This window comes from Neolamprologus brichardi, chromosome 20 (assembly GCF_056152115.1).
Source record: "Neolamprologus brichardi isolate AB-2024 chromosome 20, ASM5615211v1, whole genome shotgun sequence".
In the NCBI taxonomy this organism is placed as follows: Eukaryota; Metazoa; Chordata; class Actinopteri; order Cichliformes; family Cichlidae; genus Neolamprologus; species Neolamprologus brichardi.
Window position 1 is genome coordinate 28,995,009 of NC_142123.1, and position 17,429 is coordinate 29,012,437.

Consider the following 17,429-nt stretch of genomic DNA (forward strand, 5'->3'; position numbering starts at 1 on the left):
ACACATCCTGTCCAAACGGGCAATTAAAAGATCAACTTGTTTATGGCATAATTTCATGAAGTCTTTTCAAAAGTAAACTTTTTGATCATCTTACTATGAGGAAACATTGGAACCTTAAAAAAGAGGATGCACTGTGGAGCAGTCCTGTGCATTGTTAACAACATTTTAACTGGCTTTAAGAGGCAAAATAAAATCCTCAAAGTAATCGTCAAATGGACAGATTTTCAGAGGGTCAACACCAGTGTTGGTCAAGTTACTTGAAAAAAGTAATCAGTAACTAATTACTGATTACTTCCCCCAAAAAGTAATCCCGTTACTTTACTGATTACTTATTTTCAAAAGTAATTAATTACTTAGTTACTTAGTTACTTTTTAAAACACGATTTACAACCTGAATAGGTGATAAAGTGATAGATCTTTCAGCTCAATTCTACTTTTTCTACATAATCCATCATACAAAATGTAATCAAATGGAAAAGTCCCTTTTTAAAACTTGTTTTATTAGTTTTAATATTTTAACTTTATGCATTAAGCAAAAAAATATTATATGTAACATTCTCTGACTGGAAGAAATTTGTTTAACATTTAAACCTATTTTCTGCACATTCCAGCACATAAATTTATATTTTGTTGTGTGTTTACACTCACTCTTTCAAATAGATGCAAGTAAAACACAGCAGAAAATAAATAAAGTCCTTTGGTGTAGCAGTCCTTTTGCTCTATTTTCACCTGTAAAGCAGGAGCAGGGTAGGCGGAGGTTTACCCTGGTGCAGGTGTGCCGCAGCGGTCAGTGGAAGAATCCGCGAGTTTCTCTGTGAATTTCCCATTACGTCGTAGCTACTCGGTGCTTGCTTGGAAGTTTAGGGGTTTTTTTCCGCTGTAAAAAGAAGTTTTCTTCCCACGCACAAGGGACACTAATGTTTTTGTCACTTTTTATGGAATCAAACTCAAAGTAAGGTCAGTACTTCCACGCTTTAAACGCTGCATGCTCATACTCTCTCCCGCACTCGATATATTATCCGTTGTTGATCTGCACACAGTTGTTGTCACTAACGTTGCACTCCTTATGTCACTGTCATGAGACATTCTCCCAAAAAAAAAATCACGGTTTTAGTAACGCAGTAACGCAGCGTTCCTACGGGAAAGTAACGGTAATCTAATTACCGTTTTTGCAATAGTAATCCCTTACTTTACTTGTTACTTGAAAAAAGTAATCAGATTACAGTAACGCGTTACAAGAAACTCGTTACTGCCCATCTCTGGTCAACACTAATATGCATCGAGCCGATCACTCAGTTCCAACAAGAAAAGAGACAGGGCTTCAAAGGCAAGAAGAAGTATCAAAAACTACCCTCTATCTTGCACCAAGAGAGTAGGAGATGCAAGCAGATCTCAGAAAGAAGCTTGTCTTCCCAGAAGACATAGAAACAACCACATTCTGCCCAGGCTCTTATGTAGGTGTGCAAAAACCATCTTGTGCTTTGAAACCGAAGTTGAAAGCGTCTTGGGGCCCAAAGGACTGAACAAAGCCTTTGTGGAGCCATGGCAACAGAGAAGACCTCAAAGGGTTGCAGTTGGTGAGAGCTCTCAGGTAAAATCCTCCTGCAGGTGAAGGCTAACCTTGGCCTTGCTGCCCCTACTAAGGCGTGCAGGTTAAGGGGCTGAAGATGCTGAACATGAGGAGAGGTTACCGATATAGTTTGCTATGCTGTTTAAGTGGAAGCAAGCTTAATTTTTAAGCCCTGGAGGTTGCTGCTTGCCAGCTGCTTTACAGATTTTTACTAAAAAACGATACCACTACAGTAAATTAACGGACTAGACGCTTACGCAGTGAGTTGAAACTTGCTAGAACGCTCATATTACTGTAAACATTCGTCATCAGCATGAGCAAACTCTTCAAGGTTACTCTCTGATACATTTCTGCTGCAGTAACATGGATTAGAGCATTTTGTACCAAGGATCTGATAAAACTTTCATGTCTTGTATTTGTTACAGCAAAGCAAACTTGTTTTCGCACATATAGTTTAGAACACACCGCTGGAGCCTTTTTGCTTGGCGCTGATGGTAAGCTCATACTGTTGACGGTTGCTCAGCCAATATAATGCTGCTGCACAGAGCAGAGCAGAGTGAGGAGCAGTATGGCTAACAGCTGTGTGCTCCTGTCCAGGGACAACTGCCTGTGACGGCATTTCCTTGGATACTTGCTCACATACTGTGTCTTTATTTCCAGCGGTCAAGCTCCCATGCAGCTCCCACCATGGATAAATGCAGCTTTGTGAAGAGTTTTTTCCCCCTCGGAGCAGCTGTCTGCAGCCCCTCGAGTATTTGTCTGTGCAGCAAACCAAGCAAGTGCACGAAGGCTGTCAGGGTGGCAAGAAATGAACGTTCAAGTTGAGAGACAGTTTTCATTATAGCGTACAGTCAACTGTAGAGATCATGTTGAGGGGAAAAAAACTGTAAAGACGACCCTGTATAAAACAAATTAAAACTAGACACACCTGTGTACTGATTGTGTTTGACATGTGTACATAATGCATACCTCGCCGAAATCTGGCTTTGCATACTCCACACACCTCAAACTGTTTCACAATTCCTGATAGTTGCATGACTCACCGATGCTCATGGGACCTTCCCAAAGTTAGTTTGTAATCGCACTATATGTTGTAAAGTTTCCAAGATTATGAAGCCAACAACACAAACACTGAGATCTGGCACTGCTTCAACCTTTTACAGACAGAATTTTTGTGGAAAATATTTTGTTTTCATTGCAAAAGACAAAGAACAGATGGTAGGCACAAGCATACACAGGTACAGAAAAACTCTGTGTTGGCACATGTGCAGAGGTTAACCTATGTTAGATGTATTGTAACTGACATTTAAATCACGTTTAGTCTTAGATGGTGGTGGTGTCGGTTAAACTGAAAACAGACTGGGGTACCAATGACAGATATCAAGATAGACTTCAGAAATTACCTGACTCCAGAAATTCAAGAAAATACCACCATAAAGTATAAATAAAAAAAAAAGAAAAGACTGTCATTAATGCGTTTTCAGCTGACTTTATAAACCTTTTTAATACAATTTATGGACAAGAGTAGTTGGTGACTTACAACATAACACCTACAGGAGCTTGTCAGCCTTGGAAACCCATGCCATGAAGCTCCCTGCACACAGTTTTTGTGCTGATGTTAATGCCAGAGGAGTTTTGGAGCTCTACAGTTACTAAGTCAGCAGAGCATTGGTGACTTTTATGCACTGTGCCCCTCAGCACTCGGCGACTCAGTGTCTGTAACTTTATGTGGTTTTACATTGTGGCTGAGTCGCTTCCACCTTTGCAGTAACATGACTTAGAGTTGATTGTGGAATATATAAATAGGGATGAAAACGACATAGAGTGGTGGTGTCCTATCCAAACAGTGTCACGTTAAATTCAGTGAGCTCTTCAGAATTACCCATTCTCTCACAGGTATTTGTAAAGGCAGAGGATCTGAAAACACCTGAACTCAAAGCTTAAGAAATGTGTCCCAAAGTCCACATATTGTCCATATATTTAAGAGTATTAAAGCCTTTAATACCTTAATACTCAATTTTTAGTAACTTCTCGTGGAAACAATGCAGAATTCTAAAAAGTTCAGAAGATACTTAAATTACACAAATTGAGTTGCAACTTCATATTGTGTATAAATCAGAGTCAGAAAGGTTTGAAATGAGGATAAAAAGGGAATCTCTGTGTTTGTGTTCATGAACATGAAATGTCAGAGACTTAATGCAAGTTAATGTATTTCAGCAGGAATGATATTTTACACCAGTAGTGTCAAACATAAGGCCCGAGGGCGAGTATTGGCCTGGCAAAGACACCAATCTGGCCCACTGAATGTCTTTGGAAAATGTGAACGAGGTCAAAAATTTTGAACTTTTAACTGTATTTTTACACTGTTACAGCCTTTCCTACTGATAAAGACCTTCCCCACATCTGTTCATGCTACAACAAAGTAATTCATTAAAAGATAAGTAATTAAATGACAGAAAGTTACAGCTTTTTCACCACCTACTATAGAAACGTCTGTTTTTTTGCAAAAGGACATTTCTGTCAATTAGCAAAAACTTTTTTTTTTTTGGGCAACAACCTACCACATTTGTTTTTGTTGTTGTACTTTTTCACATTTCTTTCAAAGTAAGCACAGAGATTTGTGGTGACAGATATTTTTCTTTCACTACAGCAGCATTTCTTTGTCATGTAGAAAAACTGAGACGCACTGTTGAAATTACACCCCCTCATATTGAGATATATCAGAGAATAAATGTGCAACTCTTTTATACGAACTGTGGAATTTCTCAAGTGGCCCAGAGATGCTGAATGAGTTTGACATCCCCGTTTCAGACAAAGTAGGGCACGTTACCCTGGCAACCACTGTATTTTAACTGAACCCATGTTATTTTTTTAAACCTAACCGTTATCGGGTGTAATGTTATTGAAAATACACCTACACACATTTTTCTGTGACTCATTACTGCACCATATTCAACAATCAGAGTAGTGAGTGAATTCAGTAGTGACTGTTATGTTGTTCCTTATTGAAGTTACAAAGATTCTTAGATTATCTGATGGGCGGATCATCAAACCATCAAATGTGCATTTGCTACTCGCTACAATCAGCTGATTGGAGAAAGAAAATCATGGAGTGATTTAAAACTTTACGGAGTAACTTTTATTTGATTGTTTGTTTTACAGTGAACCTTAAATTGAATCTATATTAAACTTTACACTCTGGTTCTCACACTTCTTATTCTTAAGTCTGACTTGTTTCATGTTTCTAATTAAAATTTAATTAACAATCAAGGTTTTGGTTGCTCTCCCTGATCATAGTTCAATTGGAGTTCTTCCTTCCCACCATTGCCAAGTGCTCTTCACAGGGAATTATCTGATTGTTTTTCCTCCAACATTGTGGTCTTTTCCTATTAAAATGAAGCGCCTCAAGGTGACTGTTGTCTTAAACTCAGTTGAATTTAATTCACTGCAAAATGATTTGAAATAATTGCATATTTGATACCGATCTTGGTCTGGTTAATTGAGCTAATTTTTTTATATGTCGCACACTAGGGAAGAATGTCTCGACTTATACAGAAAATCATCTTCACTGATTTACTTTTTGAAATCTCTGGATCACTCCTTCAGCTGAGAAAAGAAAAGCCGTGTGCAAATCTGTACTCTCTTTGAACCGAGCTCTCAGGTTCACAATCTGAGCAATCCGTGCCAGCGGGTTTGCAAACATCAAGGACTTCCCTGGCAGCTTCAGGATGAAAGCTTGGTTTTGGTGTAAAAAGCCCAATAAATATGTTATCTTTTAAGCAGTAAACATAAAATACAAAGAGCAACTTACACCGTATGTCTCCAGTATTTTTCCTTTGTTTACTCTCCTTTTCCCCTCCATCATTACTTTAACCTGTGTTTAATCACTTTCACCTGTGTTCAGTTGGCCCTGTGTGCATATAGCCTCTCGTTATCTCGCGACGGCTTTCTGGGCCATGCACGGGCACCTTATGAGTTACAGGGAGACACAGGCAGCATCTGACAAAATTATATTGTGTAATGAGAATGCGTTAGGTTGTCACAAAACCCCACGACACACGTGGACTTGCTTCTCTTGGGGATCACTGAACTTGGCTCTTCAAATGCTCCATAACTTGTTCTTTGAGGAAATACATTTTTGCAAGTTTGTGCTCACTCGTTACAAAACTGTGGTTAACAATTAAGAATCTGAAAGTCTTAGAATGATTTACATTGTTTTCCCCCCCAGCTGAACCTAGGTAATCTCCACAGATTTCTCAGTATGTCCTTTCAGTGTCTAAGAAAGTAACATCACACCCTCTTCCAATAAAATGAGAAACTCAGTTATAGAAAATCTTAGGTTGCAGAGAAATGTGGCCTTAGCAGCTGACATGCAGCAGATGAAGGTTTGAAGCCAGACAGGGGGAGTGTGCCACTAATAAGACCTTGACTATTACCTGGAGTGACAGCCAGAGAATGGGAGGAGAAGGGCTGGCTCCACACTGCTCAGTCAGCCAGAAAGCCCCCAAACGGCAGGGCTAACGCAGGTCAAGTGATTTGGCGCCTCCGGTGTATTAAAGCTATTTACAAGGGACTAAAGGCTTTACGTTGCCTCACCCATTTGGTCTGTGCTGTTATACGACCTGGCACCGGACCGCCGTGTTTCTCTGACCCTCTCAATCAATACGAAGGGGCAATAAAGAACGCTGCCTTTAGGGGGGTGTTTGCCTTTTTGTTTTGTTGCAGAGGAAACAGGTTTTTATGGCCGGCTCCTGATTCCCGGTGTGAAGGCGAGCACACGGAGAGACGTGAGATTACACAAGATCATCGGCACTCATAAACACAGAGGCAGACGCACAAAAACATGCATCCAGGTATGCACTATTTGAAGTTCACAAGACCTCTATGAATGGTGCAGTGAAGGTGGTGTTTATACAAATCATGAACTCCAAAAAACAAATCCCTGCTTTGATATAAATGTGCCTTCCGGTTGCAGACAAGTAGATTAAACATTTAAAATTGCTTTTCAATCATTGTAGTTTTGGGGACTTTAGATCAAAAACATACTGAACACTGAACTTTATCGCTTTAATAACTAATGCTTGTCTCCAGTTGTTTAATAATAAAACATAATCAGGCCACATACAGAAAGTGATGCACTACTTTTTCATTAAAATCACCAAAACACATTCATCATTGGTCTTTTGTTGTTATTGTTATTATTTAATTAGACCTACTGAGTGACTGTGGGCACAAGTTAGCAGTTTTTTCTAAAATATCATATGTTTACATCTTATAATTTTAATGCTGATGTCCATTAAAATGTACTGTCCCTGTACTGTACCCACCACTGTACAAAAAAATAGTGCCATTCCTCTTCATTTATGAAGATTTTACACAATTTTTACTTCTAGTGATCTTCAACTAATGAAACAAGTTAAATTATATTAAATAAGAATTTGATATTAGACTTTTTATTTTATACACTCACCAGTCACTTTATTATCAGCTGCTCAATGTTTGTTCGCAAATATCTAATCAACCAATCACACAGCAATATGACAGCTGGGTGGCATCTACTTCCTCCCCCAACCCGCCACGATTCTATTTTTCCTGCAACATTCAGACGGGAGGGTCAGAATTTCGAACAAACAACATGAAAACATGGATCCATCCTGAGCTGTGTCAATGGTTCAGGCTGACACAAACCAGGTGCTGGTGGTTTGTTTGTATCCACAGCCTACATGATTTCTGACGGCTGTTTAGGCCAGGAAAACCCATCATATCACAAAGCTCTGAGGTTTTTCAGCACCTTACTGAATTTGACACCTACCCAAATTGCTGATACGGTACCATTCCCCATTATTGTGTTCTGTTATCCCTACTAATGAGAAGTACCAACATAGCTGTGAAAAACACTTTGTGCCCATTAAATTGTTTTACAGAGCACTTACTAACTGTTCATAGGCTCCAGGCTCAAGCCTAAATCTCAGGAGGTACAAGTATAAGCACATTTACTCAAGTACTGAACTTCAATTCAATTCAGTTTTATTTATACAGGACCAAATTACAACAACAGTCACCTCATGGCGCTTTATATTGTAAGGTAGATCCTACAATAATACATACAGAGAAAACCCAACTATGAGCAAGCACTTTGGCGACAGTGGGAAGGAAAAACTCCCTTTTAACAGGAAGAAACTTCCAGCATAGCCAGGCTCAGGGAGGGGCGGGGCCATCTGCTGCAACCGGTTGGGGTGAGAGAATTTGTGCACAGTTTCAAGTTTATTGACTTTACTGTTTCACTATTACACCTTTTCCTGTTTTACACGCACTTCTACTCCATTGCATTTTAAGAGCCAAAGTACTGCAGTACTTTCAATTTGACAGCTGTATTTTAAAGCTACTTTAAGTTTAGAAGCTACACTACACTACAAAAAGGAAATAAGGCTTTTAAACACATTGACACGTGACACGTTCTAAGGAAGCATCAGATTCTCACAGGTTAACTATGAACTTTCTGAACTCCTCAGATGTTTTTCTTTAAATAACTGCAATAAAATAAACAATGCAAGACCTGCCTAGAGTTGCTTTAAAAATAAATAGCATAATTTTTCCCCTTCCATTAATCATCTTGCAGCCCCTCACATTTTATGTTGTCTCCCTTTGGAGGATGCCAGCTCTGAGTATTGCAGCTTTTATTAGTAGCTTGAAACCTCCCAACTTCAACCACCTGCTGGTATTAATAAATGCACAAACACTCTCCTTACAAGTGTATTTTAGTGATGATAAGTTTCCCCTTTTTGGGGAGCTATCAGAGGCTTATCTGAATTCTTCTTCCATGACTAGCTTTTTCACATAAAGCCACATGGCGCCATCTTGTGGGCGACTTTGTAAACAACAGAAGGGTTTTTTTTGAAAAAGAAAAAAATACACTTGCCACAGGAAATTTCTCTCCACTTTCTTTTTAAATAAACTGAATCAGAAAGAGCCATCCTAAACAAACATTTGAGCAACAGTTAAAAGCTTTCATCATAGGACAGCCTTGAGCTAAAAGGTTATGAGAGTGCAATATGCCAGTGCTTAGTGGAACATAATGAATCCTGAAAGATGTTTTGCCCTTTGATCACATCGCAGGCCTCAATGGTGCAATTAAGGCAGTAATTAATAATAGATTATAACTCCACACTGAGTGGCAGGTAGCACGAGAAGCACGCTCAAATTGATTTAGCAAAATGGGAAAAAAAGGAGGCTAAAACTGTAATTACATCAATCAAAAAGTGTGATTGAACAAAACCTCTGGGGCATAGAAAGACACACATACACACACACAATTTTACAGCCGCTGGCCTGTTTGTGCCCTCGCCTGCCAGCTCCAGACAGGCAGCGTATTCCAGATTAGATCAAACTCCAGGTTGCCCATTTCGTTTCTAAAAGCAGCCATTCGGCACTTTGTTACCATGACGACACTCCCAGTCTGGTCTGCTGTCTGCCAGCATAAAAATAGACAAGAGGTTGAGGTTCAGTTCAGGACTTGCCGAGATGATCGCGGACAACAGACAATGAGGGGGAAACAGAGTATGATTAGACCACCGTCGTCAGGCTGCTGCAGCACTTGACACCAACACATTAATCAAAGTTTGATGATGATGATGCGGCAACAAGCTGCAGCAACTTCGTGGTTTATTTTATGAAGTGTGCGCAAGACTCATGAATCATAGCTTGATCTGCTGTGGCAGGGGTTAACCAGGGGCAAAGTCAGAGGGGTGGGGGCAGCGGTGGTACTGGCCAACTCTAAAGGATCATCTTCAACTGGATATAAAAGATGGATCTCAAAAATGAAGCCAGTGTGGAAGCGGTGACTGCTGTGGTTGCAAACATAGTCATTATAAAACTATGGATGTACCCACTGTTCAGAGTAGTTCCATTATGAAACCCTAGTGTGAGCGTTATCGCTATCATTATCTTGATGTTTTGAAAGCAGACGTGATGTCTGAGAGTGGGTCTGACTGACAAACCAAGGACACTGCACACTCATTGGCTAATTACTTGTGACTGACAAGTCGTTAGCTGATGATCATATGCTAAATAATCCTTTCCTTTGACTGTAATGACCATGTTTACATAATGAACTTCATATTCTACTCAATGAGACGGGAAACTAGTGATTGGATGATAGATTAGTGATTAAAACAATCAGAATAGGGTTTATTGAGGTCACAGAACAAGGGAGCCGGGGGCTGTTTTCTCTTAGATTTCCAGTCTCTTGCCCTCCTGCAGTTTTAAGCCTCTTTACCTTTCAGATGCATCCATCTTTTACCAAAAGTAGGGCTGTTGTAGAAGACTATGGGAACATGTCCTTGTGCTCCCTTGATCCATGCACTCAGTATCCCCCTTCCTGATGGATTTATGGACTCAGCCGTGATTTTCAAGTCTTACTGAATACGACATCATGTTTATTTTTTTTAACTTATGGTCCTCATTAGTCACCATTGGGCAGCATTACAAAGTAAGTTCAGCATACCCAGTATATCTTTTGCTTATCTGGCTTAATTTACCATAACATCAGTAATCAGGCTAAGCACTCACATGAAAGTGGTTATAAACTCAATAAGATAAGATTTTTGCAGTATGTTGCCAGTCACAAACATGGACACGTCTGCTGACAGCAGAAAAGAATCTCTTTCAAATGAAGAGAAGACTGTAATACTAGCAATATGAAAAGGTTAAAACACATAAAACAGGTTTAAAACAGCACATTTGCTGCAGCCAATGCAGCGATGTGAGACAGGCAGAGTAGCCTGGAAGACTGGAACAGCGCTCTGTAAATAAAATCTGTTTAAAACCAGAGAGAAAAGCTGGTACGAAAAACAAAAAGGATACAGTGTGTCATTAAGGCACAAGAAGATCTGACTGCACCTCCATTTTCATTTATAATTTAGACTTCAATTATAAATGGATGTGTCGTTGTGATGAGGATGTGGTGTTTAATGTCAGATGTAACCCTGCCTGTGTCGGGTAGACTGAGGGCATATAAAGAATAAATAAAAATGTCATTCAAACCATTAAGTAGGCTGACTAGCAAATTTTATATAAGGTCAACAAGTAGCAAGGCTTAGGTACCTTTAGCCAGGATTATATATCTAATTTAAGGCTTATACAATTATAAAAATTGATTTAAACTTGGACAGGGGAATGAGACAGGCTTAAGATAAAGCAGAACTAACTTTATTTAATCAGGAAGTAACATTGAAACCAAATCTCTTTGAAGCCATATAACTCAAAGCATCTAATAAAGGCATAAACAGTATAAAAAACAGACTCTACATCATAATATATAATATAAAAATAGCCTTAACATAAAACATTAATGCCTTCTAAGACGTCGTGAGTCATGAACCCAGCGTTTTTGTTTCTTGTTTCTTTTGTGATATTTGTAATAGTTCATTTATATTTTGCTTGGTGTATTTTATTATATCTTCCACAAGTCTATGTTTGAGACCTACATTTTAGGTTCTTTTTGGATTGGATTTCTGGATTTTTTAGTTTCATATACTGTGGTGTTGCCTGCCTAAGATCTGTGTTATCTCACTCACTATTTCCACTGTGTCCTCTGATTTTTGTATTCCCTGGCTTGCTCCAACCAGATTCTGCCAGATTCTTCCAGACAGTTAACTATGACAGTTTTTAAATTTAACAATAAATATAGGCATATTTGGGTTTGGGTCTTTCTGTGAGTTATTCCATGCATAGTGAGAAAATTCAGATTCCCCACATCTCTGACAACCCTGGGAACACTGTAAAGCAACCATTTAGAGGAGCATAGCTGGTAATTATTGACACTAAGAAAAAGAGAAATGCGAAGCTACCTAGTAAACCTAATCATAAAGAATTAAATGGTGAATCAAGGACTTTAAATTTGTAATAAAATGCAGAGATGAGAAATTTATCAACATAATCATTCACAGATCACATATTTAGACACATTCTGGGTTGGACCTGTATTGTGAGTGATGTATGGTTGTCATCCAATGTCTTTCAAACACTGGATGCTCCAACACTCCAAGTCCACTTCTGTGTCATGGCTGGTTTCAAAAAAGTAGATGAGCAAGGTGAAATTTGATGCTTCACCAGCAATCACGAAGAGACACAAAAGAATAACACCTAACACTACAAAGAGCAGAGAGATGCAACACAGCTAAAACGAGACATAAATGGACTGCAAAAAGATGTTTTAAATGCATCTTTTTCATATACTGTGGGATCTCATAACCCCTTATGTGACCCCACTTCTGCATTCGTACATTTCTAAATTCAGCTTTGGGGTCAAAGGTTGTATGTTAGAGTCATGCATGGATGCTCCTGCAGTGAAAATAATCTGTTTTCCCACATCAGAGAAATGCAATCTCCTTCAAAGGTGCAATGCAGCGTTATTGACTAATCACAGCTGTCAGGCTGGGAACAGAGCTCCACTCTCAAACCAATAAGTTAGATCATCCCAGGGGACCAGTGAAGCCATAAATGTCTAAATCTTGCTTAATGGAGCAAACCACCAATACAAACTTTTTTCTTTTTCCCTTTCTTTTTTTTCTTTGTAACTTAACTTTCCATCTGCCGGCACAGTTTGTTTTAATGTCCTCACTTTTCTTCTGCTTTTTCCTCTTTTTATGCTTTTGTGTGGTTCTGTTCTTTTACATATTTCACTTATTTTGTTACTAAGCCGTCGCTATAGGTCCTACCAGAGCAGCATTTTGTGTTTCTTAGATAAACTACTTATATCGCACTTCTTTTAGAAACAGCATTCCATTTCTGAGTCAGACTCTGCTCCATGTTGACATGATTGCATCACATAATGTCTGCAGATTTGTCAGCTGCATACTCATGCTGTGACTCTCCCCTCCAACCGCATCCCCAAGATGTCCCACTGACTTCAGATCTGGTGAGTGGTGAGCCATGTTCATGAAACCGGTTTGACTTTTGCTTTATGGCTTGGTGCGTTATCCTTGCTTGAAGATGGTAAGCCGGCCACACAGTCAGCAACAATACTAAAAAAAAACACTGGCATCCACACTGTGACCGTCAGTAATAAGAGGACCAAAATGTGCCAAAACAACATTCCCAACAATATTCAGCCTGGACTGTTGAGACAAAGCCAGGCTGGTCAGTGGACTCATGCTGCTCATGTCAAATTCTGATCATCTGCAGCCTCAGTGAAATAAATTGAGATTCATCAGACGTTTTTTCCTGTCTTCAAATGTCCAGTTTTACTGATCCTGTGCCCACTGCAGGCTCGGATTTCTGTTCTTGGCTGACACGGCCTTCTGCTGTTGTAGTCCATCTGCCTCAATGTGTTGTTTCACTCTGAGTTGCTTTTCTGCTCACCAGGGCTGCACAGAGTGGTTACCGAGTTACCATAGTCTCTCTGTTGGCTCCAAACACTCTCATTTAACTCTAGAGACTGTTGTGAAAATCCCAGCAGATCAGCAGTGTTTAAACCAGCCTGTCTGGCACCGCCAATTACGCCACAATCACCGAGCTCACATTTTTTCCCGTTCAGATGTTTGATGTGAGCATTAACCGGAGCACCTGACCTGTGTGTGCGGGATTTTATCCACTGTAGTACCGCCGCATTCTAATCTGACTGGATAATCACATGAATATGCAGGTGTGCAGGTGTTAGCCAAGCTGCATTTTTTTTTTGGCTTTTTTTCACAGCAGATGTTTCATAGCAGGGGAAGCACAGGTGTAACCGATTGCACCGAAAAACAACTGTGCTGTGAAGTTGAGGTAATTACAGGGTTGTGGTATTGTTCACTCCTCCGTGAATCGCAACCTTATCGTGGTGGAGGGGTTTGTGTGTCCCAGGGATCCCAGGGGCTATGTTGTCTGGGGGCTTTTGCCCCCTGGTAGGGTCTCCCATGGCAAATTGGTCCTGGGTGAGGGACCAGACAAAGAGCGATTCAGAAGACCCCTATGAAAAAAACACAGAGGGAACAGTTTACCCTGCCCGGGATAAGGTTACCGGGGCCCCGCCCTGGAGCCAGGCCCGGGGAGGGTGCCCGAGGGCGAGCGTCTGGTGGCCGGGCCTTAGTCCATGGGGCCCGGCCGGGCACAGCCCGAAGAGGAGACATGGGCCCATCCTCCCGCAGGCCCACCACCCGCAGGAGGCGCCATAGGGGTCGGGTGCATTGTGTGCCGGGTGGCGGCCAGGAGCGGAGGCCCTGGCGGACTGACCCCCGGCTGCCAAGACTGGCAATAGGGACATGGAATGTCACCTCTCTGGTGGGGAAGGAGCCTGAGTTAGTGCGTGAGGTTGAGAGGTACCGGCTAGATATAGTCGGGCTCACCTCTACGCACGGCTTGGGCTCTGGAACCAGTCTCCTGGAGAGGGGCTGGACTCTGTCTCAGTCTGGAGTTGCCCCTGGTGAGAGGCGGCGGGCTGGGGTGGGTATTCTAATATCCCCTCGGCTTGCTGCCGGTACGTTGGGGTTTTTCCCGGTGGACGAGAGGGTTTGTTCCCTGCGCCTTAGGGTCGGGGAACGGGTCCTGACTGTCATCTGCGCTTATGCGCCGAGTGGCAGTTCGGAGTACCCAGCCTTCTTAGAGTCCCTGGGGGGGGGTGCTGGAAGGTGCTCCACCTGGAGACTCTGTTGTCCTGCTGGGAGACTTCAATGCTCACGTGGGTAACGACAGCGAGACCTGGAGGGGCGTGATTGGGAGGAACGGCCTCCCTGATCTGAACCCGAGCGGTGCTTTGTTATTGGACTTCTGTGCTAATCACAGTTTGGCCATAACGAACACCTTGTTCGAACATAAGAGTGTCCATAAGTGCACGTGGCACCAGGACGCTCTAGGCCGTAGGTCGATGATCGATTTTGTAATCGTATCACCAGACCTGCGACCATATGTTCTGGACACTCGGGTAAAGAGAGGGGCTGAGCTGTCAACTGATCACCACCTGGTGGTGAGTTGGATCAGGTGGCGGGGGAGGACGCTGGACAGACCTGGTGCACCTAAACGCGTAGTGAGGGTGTGCTGGGAACGACTAGCAGAGGCCCCAGTCCGCGAGATCTTCAACGCACACCTCCGGCAGAGCTTCAACAGCATTCCGAGGGAGGCGGGGGACATTGAGTCCGAATGGACCATGTTCAGCGCCTCCATTGCCGAAGCTGCTGCATTGAGCTGCGGCCGCAAGGTGGTTGGTGCCTGCCGTGGTGGTAATCCCCGAACCAAATGGTGGACACCAGAGGTGAAGGGAGCCACCAGGCTGAAGAAGGAGTCCTATCGGGCTTGGTTAGCCTGTGGGACTCCGGAGGCAGCCGACAGGTATCGACAGGCCAAGCGGAATGCGGCTCGGGCAGTGGCTGAAGCAAAAACTCGGGTGTGGGAGGAGTTCGGAGAGGCCATGGAAAAAGACTTTCGGACTGCCTCGAAGAGGTTCTGGCAAACCGTCAGGCGTCTCAGGAGGGGAAAGCAGTGCTCTACCTGCACTGTGTATAGTGCTGGCGGAGCGCTGCTGACGTCGACTGAGAAAATTGTCAGGCGGTGGAAGGAATACTTCGAGGACCTCCTTAATCCCACTGACGCGTCTTCCAAGGAGGAAGCAGAGTCTGGGGATGAGGGGAATGACCCGCCAATTTCTGGGGGCGAGGTCACTGAGGCAGTTAAACAACTCCTTGGTGGCAGAGCCCCTGGTGTTGATGAGGTCCGCCCCGAGTTCCTGAAGGCTCTGGACGTTGTAGGGCTGTCCTGGCTGACACGCCTCTGCAATGTTGCGTGGAGATCAGGGGCAGTACCCGTGGATTGGCAGACCGGGGTGGTGGTCCCCATCTTTAAGAAGGGGGACCGGAGGGTGTGTTCCAACTACAGGGGGATCACACTCCTCAGCCTCCCCGGGAAAGTCTATGCCAGGGTGCTGGAAAGGAGAGTTCGTCCGCTAGTCGAACCTCTGATGCAGGAGGAACAATGCGGTTTTCGTCCTGGTCGCGGAACACTGGACCAGCTCTTCATCCTCTCGAGGATACTTGAGGGTGCATGGGAGTTTGCCCAACCAGTCTACATGTGTTTTGTGGACTTGGAGAAGGCATTCGACCGTGTCCCTCGGGGTGTCCTGTGGGAGGTGTTGCGGGAGTATGGGGTGTCTGGCCCATTGCTACGGGCCATTCGATCCCTATACAACCGTTGCAAGAGCTTGGTTCGCATTGCCGGCAATAAGTCGGACTCGTTCCCGGTGGGTGATGGGCTCCGCCAGGGCTGCCCTTTGTCACCGGTTCTGTTCATAATTTTTATGGACAGGATTTCTAGGCGCAGCCAAGTGGCGGAGGGCTTTCGCTTTGGTGGCCTCAGGATCTCATCTCTGATTTTTGCGGATGATGTGGTTCTGTTGGCTTCATCGGGTGAGGGCCTCCAGCTCGCACTGGAGCGGTTCGCAGCCGAGTGTGAAGCAGCAGGAATGAGGATCAGCACCTCCAAATCTGAGGCCATGGTTCTCAGCCGGAAAAGGGTGGAGTGCCCACTCCAGGTCGGGGATGAGGTCCTGCCCCAAGTGGAGGAGTTCAAGTATCTCGGGGTCTTGTTCGCGAGTGATGGGAGAAGGGAGCCGGAGATCGACAGACGGATTGGGGCTGCAGCTGCAGTAATGCAGACGCTGCACCGGTCCGTCGTGGTGAAGAGGGAGCTGAGTGTAAAAGCGAAGCTCTCAATTTACCGGTCGATCTACGTCCCTACCCTCACCTATGGCCACGAACTGTGGGTAGTGACCGAAAGGACGAGATCGCGGATACAAGCGGCGGAAATGAGCTTCCTCCGAAGGGTGGCTGGCATCTCCCTTAGAGATAGGGTGAGAAGTTCGGCCATCCGGGAGGGGCTCAGAGTAGAGCCGCTGCTGCTCCACATCGAAAGGAGCCAGCTGAGGTGGTTTGGGCATCTGGTAAGGATGCCCCCTGGGCGCCTCCTGGGTGAGGTGTTCCAGGCATGTCCCACCGGGAGGAGGCCCCGGGGCAGACCCAGGACACGCTGGAGAGATTATATCTCTCGGCTGGCCTGGGAACGCCTTGGTGTTCCCCCGGATGAGCTGGAGGAGGTGGCTGGGGAGAGGGAGGTCTGGGCCTCTTTGCTTAGGCTGCTGCCCCCGCGACCCGGCCGGATAAAGCGGATGAAGATGGATGGATGGATGGATGGTATTGTTCATGCTGGTTCACTGTCATGGCTTACTGGGACGTTTGTTGGAAATGAGCCATCGCTACCAAATCTGTTCCTGCTATGACAGTCAAAAAGTCTGCTGTGTACTGAAAAGGCTTCAATTAAAATATGGTGATGTGGTCATGTTTTCGCACATGCTGCAATTATGATTAATGATGGAGAAGTATACGTGCAGCGTATTTCATAATGTAACAGCACATATGCAGCATCACAATCAACAGATGTCCATGGGCAATGTTTCTGGGCTAAATCTGGCTGAGTGAGAAAAGTCTTTTGTTTTCACACTGGTATAAAATATCTTTTTCAATTCTCTCTCAAACATTTGAAGAGGCTGAGTGTTGGAGAGCTTAATCATGCAGGAGGGGCTAAGTGTACAACAATAGGCGCTTTGGGCATTTGACGCCCCCAAAATGTCAGGTTTTGGGTATGTTATAGATGGAAGGATGTGCTGCAGATATTACATCTCTAGGCTTGGGAACACCTCAGTATCCGAAGGAAGGAGGAAGTGACTGCTGCCTCTGACACCGGGACTTAGATAAGCAACAGAAAATGGATAAATACCAATTTATGATTTCTGCTGTTTTGTGCAAAACATGCCTAAATGGTACACAGCCATTATCAGATCAGTTGGGTGTGTTGTGGCCTGCTAATAGTACTGATTTCTGACTAGTTATTACTG